General features: G+C 38.6%; 1 pseudogene; it reads left to right on the forward strand.

Annotated features, from left to right (window-relative positions):
- Nucleotides 1-15,264, forward strand: part of LOC113112392 (sorbin and SH3 domain-containing protein 1-like) — a 43,556-nt pseudogene extending 28,292 nt beyond the window's left edge.
- The last annotated feature ends 219 nt before the right edge of the window (nucleotides 15,265-15,483 follow it).

The following is a 15,483-nucleotide window of genomic DNA, read 5'->3' on the forward strand; positions in this document are numbered from 1 at the left end:
TAATTTGCAGTTTATAATGTAGCTATCCTTAAATGAAATCAATCTGCGAAGTTGTTAATCAAAAAAAGTGCATGATAAAAAAGATCTTGTCTCGCAAAAGAGAGAGTCGACTCAGAGTCGTCATATTTTCAAATCGTTTGCCTGTTACTGGTGTACTTCACTGGGCACACATTTGCATAATCCCTGTCTTGCTGCGAAATATGAATAGAGTGCGACCTGCCCACAAACACTTCTGCTATAAGGGTTTACATTGTGTTGAGAAGCACTGTGTTCAAGGAAACCACAGAAATAGAATTAGAATGTTTATTGTGTGCATGTCATTTTATCAAAGACTGCTTCTCTAATCTTGGCTTTTATTTTCATTGGTTTCTAATCTTAATTTGGACTAACTCTCCGAACAATAACCCGTACGATTGACACATTATGTGTACGGTTTCAACTGAGTGCTCAAAATAGAATTCTTTTTTAGTTGTTTTACTCCTTCAATAATTTTTTTTTAATAAAAAATAAAAAATCTAGTTTTTGTGCTAATTTGTGATGTATACCTAGTGCAGCTTTAGATTTCCAGGTAAAGCATATTACTGTTTTACTGAAGTAGTTCTGATAATTCGACGTGAACCCACTATTTCCTAAAAATGTGTCGATTAATGTACAGTAGACTGACGTTGTTCTGATTACTTAGTTTAATAATAAAGACTGTTGCACACAGACTTCATAATCATTGTGAAATTGCTGTTTATTTTGCTGCACCGGCCGTTGCAGGGTTAATGCCGGAGAGACAAGCGAGTTATCAGGCTGGTGCTCTTGTGATGCAGCTGTTCTGATTAAAAGTTAAGTCTTTTGTCTGTCGTTATTCAAACATTACAGTAGACATATTTTGGATTACAAACTGTATTGTTTTATCAGTTAGTTACGTTAAAATACAGAAACACTTATGCAAGCTGAAGTTTAGCTGCTAAACTTTGAACACTTAAAAACAATAATTGGTGGGTTGTTTGTTTCCAAAAATACAAGCTATGATGTTGAGAAAGGTAGCATTGCCTGGCAACATTGAGAGATCAGGCCCATACACAGTCTAATGCCCCAATACATTCTTATAATAATGACATAAAATACAAATGCAACAAGGTTAAGCACTGGGGAAAGAGTTTGGCTCATGTTGAGTCTATCGTCTTTACCAATCTAGTTGCATCATCTACCTTTCTCATTATCATTCTTACCACATGAGGCAAGATCTTACACGGAGCTCCAGACCAAGGCTGAAATTTCTTCCATTTCTGAATAATTGCACCAGCAGTTGTCTCCTTCTCACCAAACTTCTTGCTGATGGTCTTGTTGCCCATTCCAGCCTCGTGCAGATCTACAATCTTGTCTTTGACATCCTTTGACAGCTCTTTGGTCTTGACCATGGTGGTGGGAGATGTTGGAATGGAAGAAACAGATCGTCTGGACAGGTGTCTTAAACACCTAACAAGCTGACATTAGGAGTAATTCTTAAAGTGGCAGGACTAATCTGTGCTCCACATGGACACATAACAAACCTGTGGCAGCCAGAATTCAAATACCCAATCAAATACATATTTCACTTTATTTTCAATGTAAATAAATTCAATTTTCTGTGTGTTTTGGTTGGTATTCTGTCTCCATCCATTAAAATAAACCTACTATAAAAATTACTGGCCCTTCATTTCTTTGTAAGTGGGCAAATTTACAAAATCAGCAGGGGATCAAATAAATATTTCCCCACTGTAACTTTGGATAACTTTAAGTAAAGTGCATGTGTGCGGTCTTTAAGTTGGTCATTGGAGACTGCATGTGACCCGACCATGCCAAAGTCTAGTGACAAACACAGTCAGTCTGTCACCTACTGATCCTTTGTTTACCATCATGTGGAATGACAAATATGAACTGCAGCAGGAGTATATATCCATTACGTACTTGTTCAATTAGAGACAACATTCCTGTGTAGAAGATGTGCTTTGATAATAGCAGTGTATCAAAGAATGCAAGGAAACGGTTGTGTATAAAGTTATACTTTAATAAACACATAAGCCCCATTTGTTCACGTGGTTAAGTTGCACGGCTCCGCACTCACATTGTATGCTATTTATACAACAGAAAAGTTGTAAATTTTCTTGAGTCATCTCCTGCACCTGTTTGGAAACTAGCACATGAAAATGAACAAACATACACTGTTCCACTAAACTAGCCCTAACAATCAGGGGAAAGGGATTAACATCCTAGGAAATACTGTGGTAAACATCTGCTGATCTTTATTATAACCTCTTTTTGAAAAGCAGCTAGGATCATGAGGCACATAAGCTAGAAAAACAAATACCATAAAAATACCATATGATTTAATTTAAAAATAGGTATATAAACATTGTTGAAAAAAAAGAAGAAAACAACTTTAAGTTGCAGCTTTCAACACATTGTGGCTTGTGGCATTGTGGCACATCACCAAAAAAGTAAAATTCTGTCATCATATACTCACCCAAACCTGTATGATTTTATTTTATTTTATTTTATTTATTTTATTTTGTTTTTTGTCAGAATTTTTATTTCTGGTTGAATTATGCCTTAAGCATAGATTCATTGTACATAATGGCCTACATCCTGAAATTAGAACCTGTGTATCCCTTATGTGACAAATGGGACATGTTCTTCCAGATAAGACGATGGGAAATTCTCAATGAATACTATTTTAGCATTATTACTTCCTGAGATATAATTTTCTTTAAAGTGAAACACCTTATAAAAGAAATGCTATTTCAGTTGGCATTTCAAAAAACATAAGGCTTTGAAACAATATCCTCAGTGACATAGTGTCCACGCCACTTTCACCCACCATCTCCGTGGGTCATGTCAAAAATGTCAAGTGCTCAGGTTAAATCTCACTTCTCACAGTTCGGACTCTACTGCGGTGTTTGTTTGTGAGTCTGTTTCCTGTAAACTCAAGGGCCATTTACTAGTCATCCTCACAGTTAAGTATAAACAGAATCATATTATTAGTATGTCTACATGTCTACATGACTACTTTACCATACTAATGTAAGAATACTTATTTTTGTGCTGTTTGATACACTATACAAGGCTTCCTGTACTCTATAATGCCAGAAACAGTGTTAATATGATACTTAATTGCATAATTTCACTTTCTTATCATGTCATCTCATCAGCTGCATCACACTAAGGTATTGTACTGGCTGTCACAAGTATTAAGATTAAGATGCGTGCCACTTCAGATAAGGCTTTCATGCATGCTTCCTGTATGCTTATTCTTCGCATCTGTGCCAAGTCTTGTGCAAAAGCCTCTTGGGATGCTGAGCCGGCTGTTTTTTAGAGAGAAGCAAAGAATGGGTTGCTTTGCACACCCATAATATGTAATAGTGGGTTGTTATGTCACTGGGTGTTCCTCAGGAAACAAAACTTCTAGAACATGATGTTGCATAAATAGAGCAATATTTTCACACAAAGCCTGTATTTATTCGCAAAGGTTATTCGTGATCCTCTTTACCCCAGCAACCAATGGGATGAATAGCTGCAGTCAAGTGTTGAACTTTTCTACTATCAGTCACAAGAGGGGGTCGTGGGGTGCTGGCACGCATGTGGCATGCCTCTAAAGGGACAGTGGTAGACTGGGATTGTGCAATCGTATTTGCAAACACCACTTGGCTTTTTTCTTCGGAGGTGTGCTGTCACAGTATTTTTACCATCTGTGACGTTCACTTGGGCTATAGGCTGCCCCAGCAAATGGCTCTCTCTTATCTGGCGTCAGGAGTTGCTGCCCGGCAATAACAGCTGCTCTCCTTATTGGCTTGACACACACAGTGCTGGGTAGATTACTTATAAATTGTAGTCTGTTACTGGTTACAAATTACCTGATGGAGATTGTTGTCAGCAGTGTAAATCCATTATGTTACACATTTTAGATAATATAATACTACTTTTCTTTTTAGATTACTTTTGACCGAACTTGTTTATTACATAGATTTGAATAGAATCATTTGTGTACCACATTATTTGTGGTGAAGTGCATTAAACTTGGAGTTGTGAATTTATGAAAAGCTAATTCATTAAATCATAAAAATGTAAACTTAAAAGAAAAACACATGCAAATGTGTTGTTAGATTATAATATTAAGAAAATCAATTCTCGCAGGAGATTCGAGTAAATATTTTAGCTTAAAGTAATATAAAAATATGTAATCATTACAAGAAGTAATTGTAATCTGATTATAAGGATTTTAAGAAGTATATTATCGAATTACAAGTACTGAATTTTTGGAATCTGATTCTGTAATGAGATTACATGTAATCATTTACTACCCAGCCCTGGATGCCTGTTATGTGAACTTCCTGTGATGTATCGCCCTGTGATTTTGTACAGCATGTTCGATCCAACACTCGTGATATTTTTAAGTATGTATGTAAATCTATTTGTGTGTGTGTGTCTGCCCATGTAATTTGGCCTGCTCCCCACACCAGCTGGTTAATTGTCTCTGTGTCTGGCCGGCCAGTAATGATAGTGACTCCATAGAAGACAAAAGAGAGCTTCAGTGAGAGACAGCAGCTGATTGGTGGAAGCACTGACAGCCCCCTCCCAAAATGGGCGCCCTTGCTAATCCCACCCCTCGCTCCCAGTCGCTTGTTTTCCCCCCTAACTTGCATGCAGGCCAAAATACTTGCTTGCTTCTCCCCACTCGGCTTCGTCCGGAGAACCTAAGTGTTTCAGAGCTTTGGACACGGCAGACATTCACAAGCCCGACTGACTAATGCGCCTTCTCCCTTTCCAGCTGCCAGAGAGTCAAGCCTTTGGAGCTATCAATGACTTCTTTGTTTGGTTTGTTGCAGAGTGCCCCCTCTTTCAGCCCCTTGGAAACATCTTCTGACCTACAGCAATAGTAAGTCAATGTTTCTTTTTACCTCTCACAAATGTTCCTCTCCCCCATTTTTTGACACCCTTATTATATGTGGGTGTGTTTGTGTGTCTGTCTGCTCTCCAGTCATCTATTCTCAGGCAGAGCTGTCACGGGGCTCTGGAGTTTTCCATCGTTTCCTTTTCTTTTTCCTGAATGACCATTCGCAACACAGGCTGTATGTGTGATGTATATTTGTGTACATGTGTGCGTGCGTTCATGGAGAGAGCTTGTTGGAGGAGAGGCCATAGATAGTGTGATGATTTGTTTTGTGCTGAAACTAGTGTCTGAAAATAAAACCTGGCTTTCTTTTTAAGAGAGATAACCTTGTACATCCGCCCATTCAGTTAGAAGAAATCCCCCAATTCTTAATGTGCTGTCTGTGAAAGTGAAGTGTCATTTTAAAAATTTTACGTTATATTACCTTCACAACAGCAATATTATGTCTTTAAATTATATATTTGAACAAGATTTTAAAATGTTATTAATAACAAATTTAATCATACAGTTTATGAATTATTTTAAAATAAAATACAATATAATTTAAAAAGAAAACATTTAATGATTTACATTTATTAATTTAGCAGTGTTATCCAAAGTGACTAATGAGTAATACAAAAAAACGCTTGATCTTAAGAAATTAAAATATTGTAGAATATGACAAGCTAGAACAAGGAGGTATGTAAAAAAAAAAGCTTGAACATGGAATAAGAATTATTATTTTATGTTGTTTATTTTGCTTATTTATTTCTTATTTCTTTATTAATTTTCTTTCTTTTATTTATATTTTTTTAAAGGTTTTTTTGTAAAGTTACAAAATTCTAAAAAAATTTGTATATGCCTCTAGGTAGAACATTTTATTCTTAATGTGAATATGTGTTGGAAAAACATCTGAAGCATCATCTAAAGCATGCCCCCCCCTCCCAAAAATAAATAAATAAATTTAATGTCATTTAAGCTTTCTTTAAAAAACATTCTTTAAAAATAATTTGAACAGTAAATACATTATATTCATTATTAGTTAAAACAGTTTATAATTTTTCTTTGCTTACTTTGACAAAACTGTAACAGTAAAACATACAAATGAATGAATGAATATATCTTTTGTGGTCCTTTCATTTCTTTTAAGAATCTCTGGCACACGGTTTTAGCCAAACAGTCTTCTCTTTGGTGTGTGGATCTTTTGATGTTTGGATGTGGAGTTTATTGTTTTATCAAAAGCCACATGGTTCAGTTAGAAACCAGGAGGCCAACTAGTGTTCAGCCAAAACACTTAAACTGAAAATATGCTCTCATGACTTGAAGACAGAGACAAACCCTGTTTAAGTGTAACCCTGAGAGAAACATAGTTCTGCGTTATGGATAACAGATCCTTGACAAGGAGCCGAAAAGGATGAAAATACTATACTCCGCTTTATTAATGGTCAGATAAATCTGGTAAGACCATCTCTGCTCCAGCAGTTGTCTGGCAGCTGCTCAGGTTCTTGAGTTTGGAGCCAGTGGCGTCTGGAATGATGTGGGTTCACCTCACACTTCTGCAGCGGAAAGCCACCCCATACATCCCTGATGTCATTTATTGAGACTTTATTATATGTACAGTATGATGGAATATTTCATAAAGCGGGAGTCACAACAACAGTATCTTGTTCGCACACTTCATTTTGGTTGAATAATGGTTATTTTACTGTTTCCAACTATGAAGTAGGAAAGTATGCTAGGGCACTTAGGGGATTTTATTGTCATGTTGAGTAGTAACTGTTAATATGAGTGTCTCCAAAACAGAGCTGCCGATGTGTAAGACCATTGTCTGTGTATTTAAAATCCTTGTCATGGTTTAAAATTCCCTCCCAAATCACTTAGCTGTGTCCCGTGTTGGTCTGTTGTGTTAACCTTGCTGAAAAAAAAAAAAAAGGCTGTCAGGCTGGTCTGGTTTAGGGTTTTGAGCACTTGTGAGATGATCCGACTTTTAAACCAAATAAGACAATTACACACTTTTGTTTTCAAGCAGAGAATAGTGTTAATAAGGCCATTTTATTACTTTATTGCGTATATTCAAGTGCCATATTTGATAAGTAAGCATGATATACTTACATTTTCCCTATTCAAACATGTCAAAATTATACAGAGTGACTACAGCTCATTATATGGGAAAGCCGGACACAAGACAAGTTATTAAAGGTGCGCACCTAAAAACTTTTGTATGGTTTATTGTAAGCACATACTGAATGATTAAATGCTAAGGTTCTAACTGCTACATGTGGAACGCTTCAAGGATGTTTTTTAAAGGATGCCACACAGGCCTCTGAGGAATGTTGTGATAAGGGCCAGAGCAGCTGGTGCGGTCTCATCTATATCAAAGAGCAAACACAGGCTGACTAAAACGTTCTCGGACTGTTTCAAATGGTTTGGCCTACATTACAAGTAAATCAAATATTTATATTTTACATTTTTTAAATATATGAACAGGTTAGTAAGTGTGCTGAAAATAAATCCTCAATGTACAGTGTACAATATAATACATGGCAAAAATTTGTTTTATGTTTTATAGTATTTTTATTTCTGTATTTAATATTTTTTATGTCTACTTTTAATACCAAGCATTTTCTTGTCATATACAGTAAACGTGGCACTAGCATTCTGTTCTATTCAGATGTGTCACATGAAGATGATGATTTATGTGAGTCGCAGCTTTATATCTCTATTTGTGCCCAGCTCAGCCTGTAAAGCAGGCAACGGTGAAGTGGAGAAGAAGGACAGCTTGTCTGCCAGTGGGCAGGCAGCTCCGGAATGTGACCGTCACATTTACAAGAGTGTCCTGGAGGGCGGCGACATCCCACTGCAGGGCCTGAGAGCGCTTAACAAGCGTCACCCCAGCACTTCTTCTAAAGGTAGGCTTCAAGGTTATTTTGTGTACGTTTATTGAGATTCAAAGGTTATTCAGGTTTGTAATTATTTTAATTTAAGGATTTATAATCAGAATCACACCACGTTATTGTAAAGCCGATCTATTTGTAGCCACTTTTCATTAGCATTTTCCACATTCCTGCCTTCACAATACCACACAAATAACAGTTCATTTGTCTTTCAGTGTATTCTTAAAGCTGGCCATTTTTCACAGTTGAAACATAACAGATGTCCAGTTTGACCTTTAGTCATTCTCTCCACACCGGTCTGTTAGACAGATTGAGCTCATGAGATCCCGGCTCAGTTGGGTGTCCAACGACTTTAGAAGTGGGCCATATTGTGGAGCGCGAGGAAAGGGGGTGGACTTAGAGATTAATAGGTGGATCTGATGATTGACACTCGCCCTGGAGAGGAGATCGACTTGCAGCATGTTCAGGGGTGGTCTAGTACGAGGGGTCAGCTGTCAGAGTGAGGTCATGAATGGAATGCTAGCACATTTGACCCGAGGAAGGGCTGCTTGGGTCGGCAGGGGGGCGGAAAGGTAGAAGATGATGACTGTATCCGTTAATAGTTAACATGACCCAGATGTTTAGACAGGGGCTAAGATCTTTTTTTAACTCGTTTCTGTCTGCCTTGAATTTTTAAGACAACATGTTTTGAATACAGAACATACAATGCTGTCGTATATCTTGTCGATGAGTCAAGTGTGACACTTTGTAAAAAAGTATATAGAGTATAAAGAAATTATTAAAGACAAAAAATTAATTACCCATTGAAACTATTAAGCTGTGGTCAGTTGTGAAGTTTGAATCTGGCTTGTAACATTTCCCTGTTCCCTCCTGCTTTTAAGATTAGATTAGATTAGATTCAACTTTATTGTCACTGCACATGTAGGTACAAGGCAACGAAAAAAGTATATAGAGTATAAAGTAATCATTACTATCAATTCTTCTCTGTTCCTGCTGGATTTTTGGCAATGTGCAGTAAATATATATTAAAATTCTGCCTGTGATTCCTGTGGATAGCAGTTTGTAACTACACAGCACACTTGAGGTTTCTTTTGGTGAGAAATCCCAAGACTTGTGGAGCACTCTTGTAGCGTTTACATGAGTTTTTGACCACATTAGGAGTAAGTGCCTGTCTTGGAGCGGTTTGGGGGATCCTGTGATATGTCAAAGAGAAAATCATATTGGCACATTTGGACAAACCTTGACAAAAGGAAATAAATTATGCATTTGATTGGACTGAATAACTTAATGGAAGTCAGAACAGGAATAGAGTAATGCTTGATACATTTTAGATGGTATTTCAATTCATTGGCAATTGTAAGCTAACAGAAATAGTAAACTTCATCATGCAGTAACCTGTCATGATACATACTTCATGGTTTTAGAGTTTAGAAAAATCACGGATGAATCAAATTTTGACAGTAATGCTTTTATCTATCAAGATGTCCTACCATATGGTAGGTTAGGTGTTAGTATTTGTTTCAGTGTTGCATGGACAGTCAGCCCTGTTATTGACATGACTGTTGAAATCTTTAGAATCAGCTATGGGACAGGGTTTGCAATTTACCGGTTTGGGGAAAAAATCATGGCCATGTACTATCCCCAGGCTTTACATAATTATATTCAGAGTAGAACCTCCTTGAATGCTCTAGACTGGTTGTACTGACAAAATATTGTTTATTTGTTTATTTAGAAATTAATGTGGCATTTCTTTCATTATTTGCCAGTTGTGTGATACTATTGTGTCTTTGCTTATTGCCAGTTGAATCTAATTCACTGTTTGTTCTGTTACCCTGCATGCCTGCCAGTGGATTATAAAAGTGGGAATGGCTGTATGATTTCATCCTGCTCTTCTGTAAATACCCACTCAGTTCATGCCACTAATTCACTAGCTTTTCAGTATAAGGCTAAAAAGTCCTTGTCCGCTGCCAAAGCCTGCATCCCTCAAATCCTTCCCTCTAAGTTTAAGCCCAAGCTATCGCCCTCTACTGATGAGAGCCTGGAAAGACGAACCGAGTCGACACAACAGCGGCCTAAGGCACACAGCTGTGAAGATCTGCATCAGGAGGCTTGTGGTTCATGCAATGGAGATACGACAGATGCCGATCACAGGTTAAATTCAGCTTGCAAGGGCAAATGGTTCACCAGAGAGTAGGAACCTGCATAAAAATGGACCTGTTGTGGGATTTGTGAGGAGCACAGCTGAGTTCTCCACCCTCTATAGGAACATGCACAACATTCAGAGGCCGAGCTCCCTGGGCTCCAGCCCCCAAGGTAGTGTCCGTTGCCTGGCTTCCTTTTTTGAGAAGCCGGGGGACGACATTACCCTGGAGAGGACTGAGATCATCCCCCGGGATGCTGTCACGTTTCGGGTGATGGAGTTTGAGCGTATCATTCAGTGTTCGAACTCTGTGCCCACTCGTTCTGCCTCGATGCCCATACTCCCTAGTAACCCAAGTCCTTCCCACAGCCCTGGACCGACCTGCTACCTCCAGTCTGCTCTATCAGCTGAGACTCTACTCTTGCCAGGGCCTGCAAACACTGGGGACTGTCCAGCCATGAATACAGAGTCCCAGACCCCCAAAGAGGAAGCTTCTGTATTGTATGAGTGCCCAAACACCTCAAGAACTGACTTCCCTTTGGATCTCAATGAGGGCAAATCAGAAGAGAAAAACGGTTGCATTCATGCCAAAGAGACGCGCTCCGGCAGTACCTCAAAACCCACAGGTCACCATCAACCACGAACACTTCCCCTTCCACACCAAACAAAGCAAGTGTAAAGGCACCTGCCCGGCTTCTTACACACGTTTCACTACAATTCTCAAGCACGAGCGCCAACAGGCCAACACCCAGCAGCTGGAGAAGAAGTGCACCCCCCCTAGGAACTTGCTTCTGATGGGACCAGCCCCTTTCTCTTTAAGGAGGTCCCTACACAGTCAACACGCCAAAAAGACTTGTGTACTCTCTGCCATGAAGCCCATGACCGGAGATCTCATCTCACCCAAGCTGAAGCCTTCGATTCCCCTGCGCCTTTCCTCTTTGGAGGTGCTGGAGAGGCTCAGTAATGGAGAGAGCTCTCCCTGTGAGGGGTGCAACTCGGATGACCTCATGGATGTGGAGGGCTCAGAAGCCAGTAAAGATCACTCTGAAGGTGGCTATAATGAGAGTGTCATGAGTGTCAGATTGTCCACACTCATGTTCAGGCATGACTATGTCTGTGATCACTCATCTTCCTCCAGGCTTTCTTTGTCCCGTCTGCTCCTCTGTCATCACCGAGTGACTTTACTTTTTCCATTTCTGCTGTGTGCCGATTTTGTGTGGTTTGTAACCAGATTGCCGTTATATCCATTTCTGTTGTGTTGTGTAAAAGTGTGTCATGTCATTTCAAAAAAAAAAGTTTTAGTTTTTTAAAACTAAACTTGAGTCTGTTTTTACTCTGTTTCAACATCTGGACCATTTATTTTTATTTATTTTTTTAATTACATGTTTGTGTCTTAAGTTTTGATTGTCAAAACTGCATTATACATATTACACTATTCATTTTTGAAAAGAATGTCTGAATGTTGTGTATTTTTACCATCTTTTTTTTTTTCTTGATGCATGCATCCTTTTATTTTGACAGACCATGGCTTATGCTTATCCTGCAGATTTCAAAATATGTAGATGAATAAACTATTGCAATTTTAAACTGTAAGATGTGTAAGCCATTGAATGTTCATGCAATTTAGATATGTATTTTATTGACCTTTTTCTTGTGTTCTCTCCAGAGTGTCTGTATCATCCCCATTGACTCTTTCAAAGCTCTGTATAAATGAACATTTTAAAGATATGAAGTGTTGTGTAATGCTTAAAACCAGGACTGATTCAAATTATGGCACTTACTCTTTCTTTGTGTAATTTTGTTTACATGGTGACACAAAGTGATTCCTGTGGTTTTTCAAACAGAATCTGATTCCTCCCATCCATTAAGCCAAGGAGATCATGGAGAAAACTCAGACGAGGCAGTCAAGAAACGCTATGGAGATAAAGAGGTGCAATTTGGTCTCGACAATATCTGCCCACCACAAACAAATCATTTTCTTAATCAGTATCTTTGTTGGTTTCCATGAACAACGTGTAAACATCCTTAAAATAAGATTATTTTGTTTAATATTTAGAATTCTCTGCCCAATTTTGCCCACTGACAAAATTAATATATATATATATATATATATTATTATTATTTTTTTTTTATTTTTTTTTTTAACACAGTTTTTATATTTTTAGGGGTGTGTTATGGGTGATATTTTTACCTGGAAAATATTATAAAAATTAATTATAATAATTTTAGTTTTAAAGCTTTTATCTGTTTTGTCAGTGTTTAGGAATACATACTTCTGTATAAATATTGATAATGATGGATTTAAAGGATGCTTTATAGAGACCTGTTTTGCTGTTATATTATGTGGTAAATCTGTAATAGGCAAAAAGCCCTCTAAATGTGAATTAAATGACTGTTTCTGTTTAAAGAAAATTCTGGAAGAGCAGAGACGGTTAAGGCGAGAGCAGGAAGAGGCAGACACAGCTGCTCGGAGACATGCTGGGCTGGTTGTGACTCACCAACAGTTCATAACTAATGACCGCTTTGGCGACCTGCTGGTTATTAATGAGAAAGAGAAGAGAAAAACCATAGAGGTGACATATCTTCTATTTGATCCTATAAAGGATCTTGTTTGATGCTTCCTGTCTTTATATGTCACAAAGAGAGTTGCTGTGATTGAATCGATGTAGTAATGTGATATAATGCTAACGGTCTCTTATTGTCTATAGAGGATTCCTGCTCTGGCACAATTTGACTTCAGAGCAGAAAGTTTAAAGTACGTGTCTTACTATTCAGATCTATGGATGTTAATAAGATCATGAAGTGTTTGTTAATAACAGCATGTCAAATTTAGAATACTACATCAAAAATCACACCACGTTTTGCTTCACCTTTATTAGGGAACTACCATTTCAAAAGGGAGATGTTGTATACATCTACCGGCAGGTCGATCAGAACTGGTTTGAGGGAGAGCATCATGGGAGAGTTGGGATTTTTCCACGCAGCTACGTTGAGGTACATTTTCTTTATCCTTTAGTCTTATGTTTTTTTTATTTTATACAGTTTTCAAGTGTGCCATAACCTCTCTTTTGTTATGCTGTTTCTCCAGCTCTTGCCCCCTACAGAAAAGGCTCAGCCCAAAAAGAGCTCTCCTGTCCAGGTGTTGGAATATGGAGAGGCTATTGCTCGATTCAATTTCACTGGTGACACTGCTGTTGAAATGTCTTTCAGAAAGGTATTGTTTCAGCAATTTAATGAAGCTTACGCTTTAGTCTAAGGGCCGGCAACCTTAGCAAGAAGATCTAGAGAGATTAGTATTATATGTATATTTTATTTAGTTGTTTTGTTTAGAAAACTACCTTGTGGAGTAATCCTTCAATGTCATGCATTCTGTTATTATTTACTTATGAGCTGAATGTGAAGCCATAGATAATTGATTTTTTTTTTTTTCAAAAACGTATTGTTTTTTATACTGAAAATTAAGCCAGACATTCACAACAGATTTGTCACCAGCCAGCTGAATAAAATGCGCTGTACAGAGACTGCAGTCAATATAAGCAATTCAACAACAAGATAATAATATTTGAATGTTGAGTCACACATCTAGACATACAGTATGCATGTCTACAGCAGACTTTATTACAGGTAAATTAGTAATGTCAGAAAATGACTACTGAAATGCCAAAGAGCACACTGCACTCACACCATTTCAAGTGTGTGTGTGTGTGTGTGTGTGTGTGTGTGTGTTAATTGATGATGGTTTATATACATATACTCTTACCTTTCAGAAGTTTGGGGTCGGTAAGATTTTAAAAAAATGTTTCTGAAAGAAAAATGTCTTATTGTTTAAACAGTTGTGCTGATTAATATTTTTGTGAGGAAACTGTGATACATTATTTTCCCAATTTTTTGATAAATAGAAAGTTCAAACGAACAGCATTTATTTGAAATATAAATCTTCTGTGAAACTATGCATGTCTTAACTGTCAATTTTGATCAAGTTTATGCATAAATAAATAAATATGTGTGTGTTGCCTATGTGATCTCCTCAGGAACTAATTCAAAATCTTTTGTCTGCCTGTAGGGGGAGCGTATCACACTGATTCGCAGAGTAGATGAGAACTGGTATGAAGGCAAAGTTTCTGGCACTAACCGGCAGGGTATCTTCCCTGTCACCTACATAGAGGTGCACAAGAGACCCCGAGTGAAACATGGAGTAGACTACCCCGATCCCCCCCTCAGCCAGTCACCCCATCGGAGCAATAATGCCTCTCCACAGGTAAAGACCTGACAAAATCCTTGGCCCTTCATTTTTCTTTAAACTCGTGTGAATTGTTTTCATTTCCCATTCGTTTTTTTATTTATTATCTCATACAGTTGTTCTCACTGTTTCACCTCTCCATTTCCTCCTTCCTCTTTATTGTTTCCTCTTATTTCTCCTGACACCCGGCCTTGCCCTCCTAAAAGCCTATTCGTAATCGGCTCACCACCTCCCCTCTTCCTCTCCCGCGGTCTCCCCGCCGCTCCATCTCTCCTGAAGTCCACGCCATCTCCAATGAGTGGGATTTCTCTCACTGTGGGTGGAGTCAGCAGCAGCCCCCCCACCGCACCCACTCCACCCCTCCCACCTCTGCCTAGCACTTCATACCGCTTGGGCGAATATCTGTCCCCTTCCATGTCAGCCAGTCCCGTGCCTCCCATCGATGGCAGCCCCTACTGCATCTCCCCCATGGCTTCTCCCTCCACATCCCCTTTACCCCCACCCTATCTGCCCCGCCCCTACTCGGCCACCCCGTTCCTCACCTTCACTCCGCCTCAAGGCGAGGACTTCCTTCTTTCTCCACCCTCTCCCCGCCTGTCCCGCAGCCTGAGTCCCTGTGGGGGTGCAGGGCTTGAGGGTTGGCTTACTGGGGGCAACAGGCTGGATCAGGAATTTCAGGAAAGGGATGGGGCTGAAATAGACAGGGCTGGCAGCCTCCGCTATGCTCCTTACAGCAGGAACAATAGCCCAGCAGAGGTATCTTCTGCATGGTGTGGTGTGTTTGTTAAAGTTGTCCATTATACGGTGCCTGAGCTCATGGGAGGTCACTTTTCCATTGGCACAAGTTGTAGATCTAACTTGTTGAAACAGGAAATTATATCTGACCCATCTGGTTATGCTAGTGAGGTTCAATCACACTTCTAAGGCTTCCACGCCACGAAAAAACACAGACGAAAAGGGACTATTGCATGAACCTCTAACATAATTAGCATGAAGCTCGGATGTTGATATTTTTTTGTTTGTTGCCTATTATGAAATCATGCATGTCTATTTCATTACTTATTTGGAGGCCTTTTTAAGCAAATACTGATATATGTGATGAATTGTGATTTGATTTGATTAAGCATATAATGTAGTTAATCAGACAAAAAAATATTGATCGACAGCCCTGATTTATATTAATAATAGTTGGTTAATTTTGTGGAATTGTTTGAAGAATTCTTGAATTTTGTATCTGTGTTCAAAAGACAAATACTCTGCGGTACAGTTTGTGGGCATGACGATTTTTTTTAATAAACATATACTTTTATTA

This window comes from Carassius auratus, chromosome 13 (assembly GCF_003368295.1).
Source record: "Carassius auratus strain Wakin chromosome 13, ASM336829v1, whole genome shotgun sequence".
Classification (NCBI taxonomy): domain Eukaryota; kingdom Metazoa; phylum Chordata; class Actinopteri; order Cypriniformes; family Cyprinidae; genus Carassius; species Carassius auratus.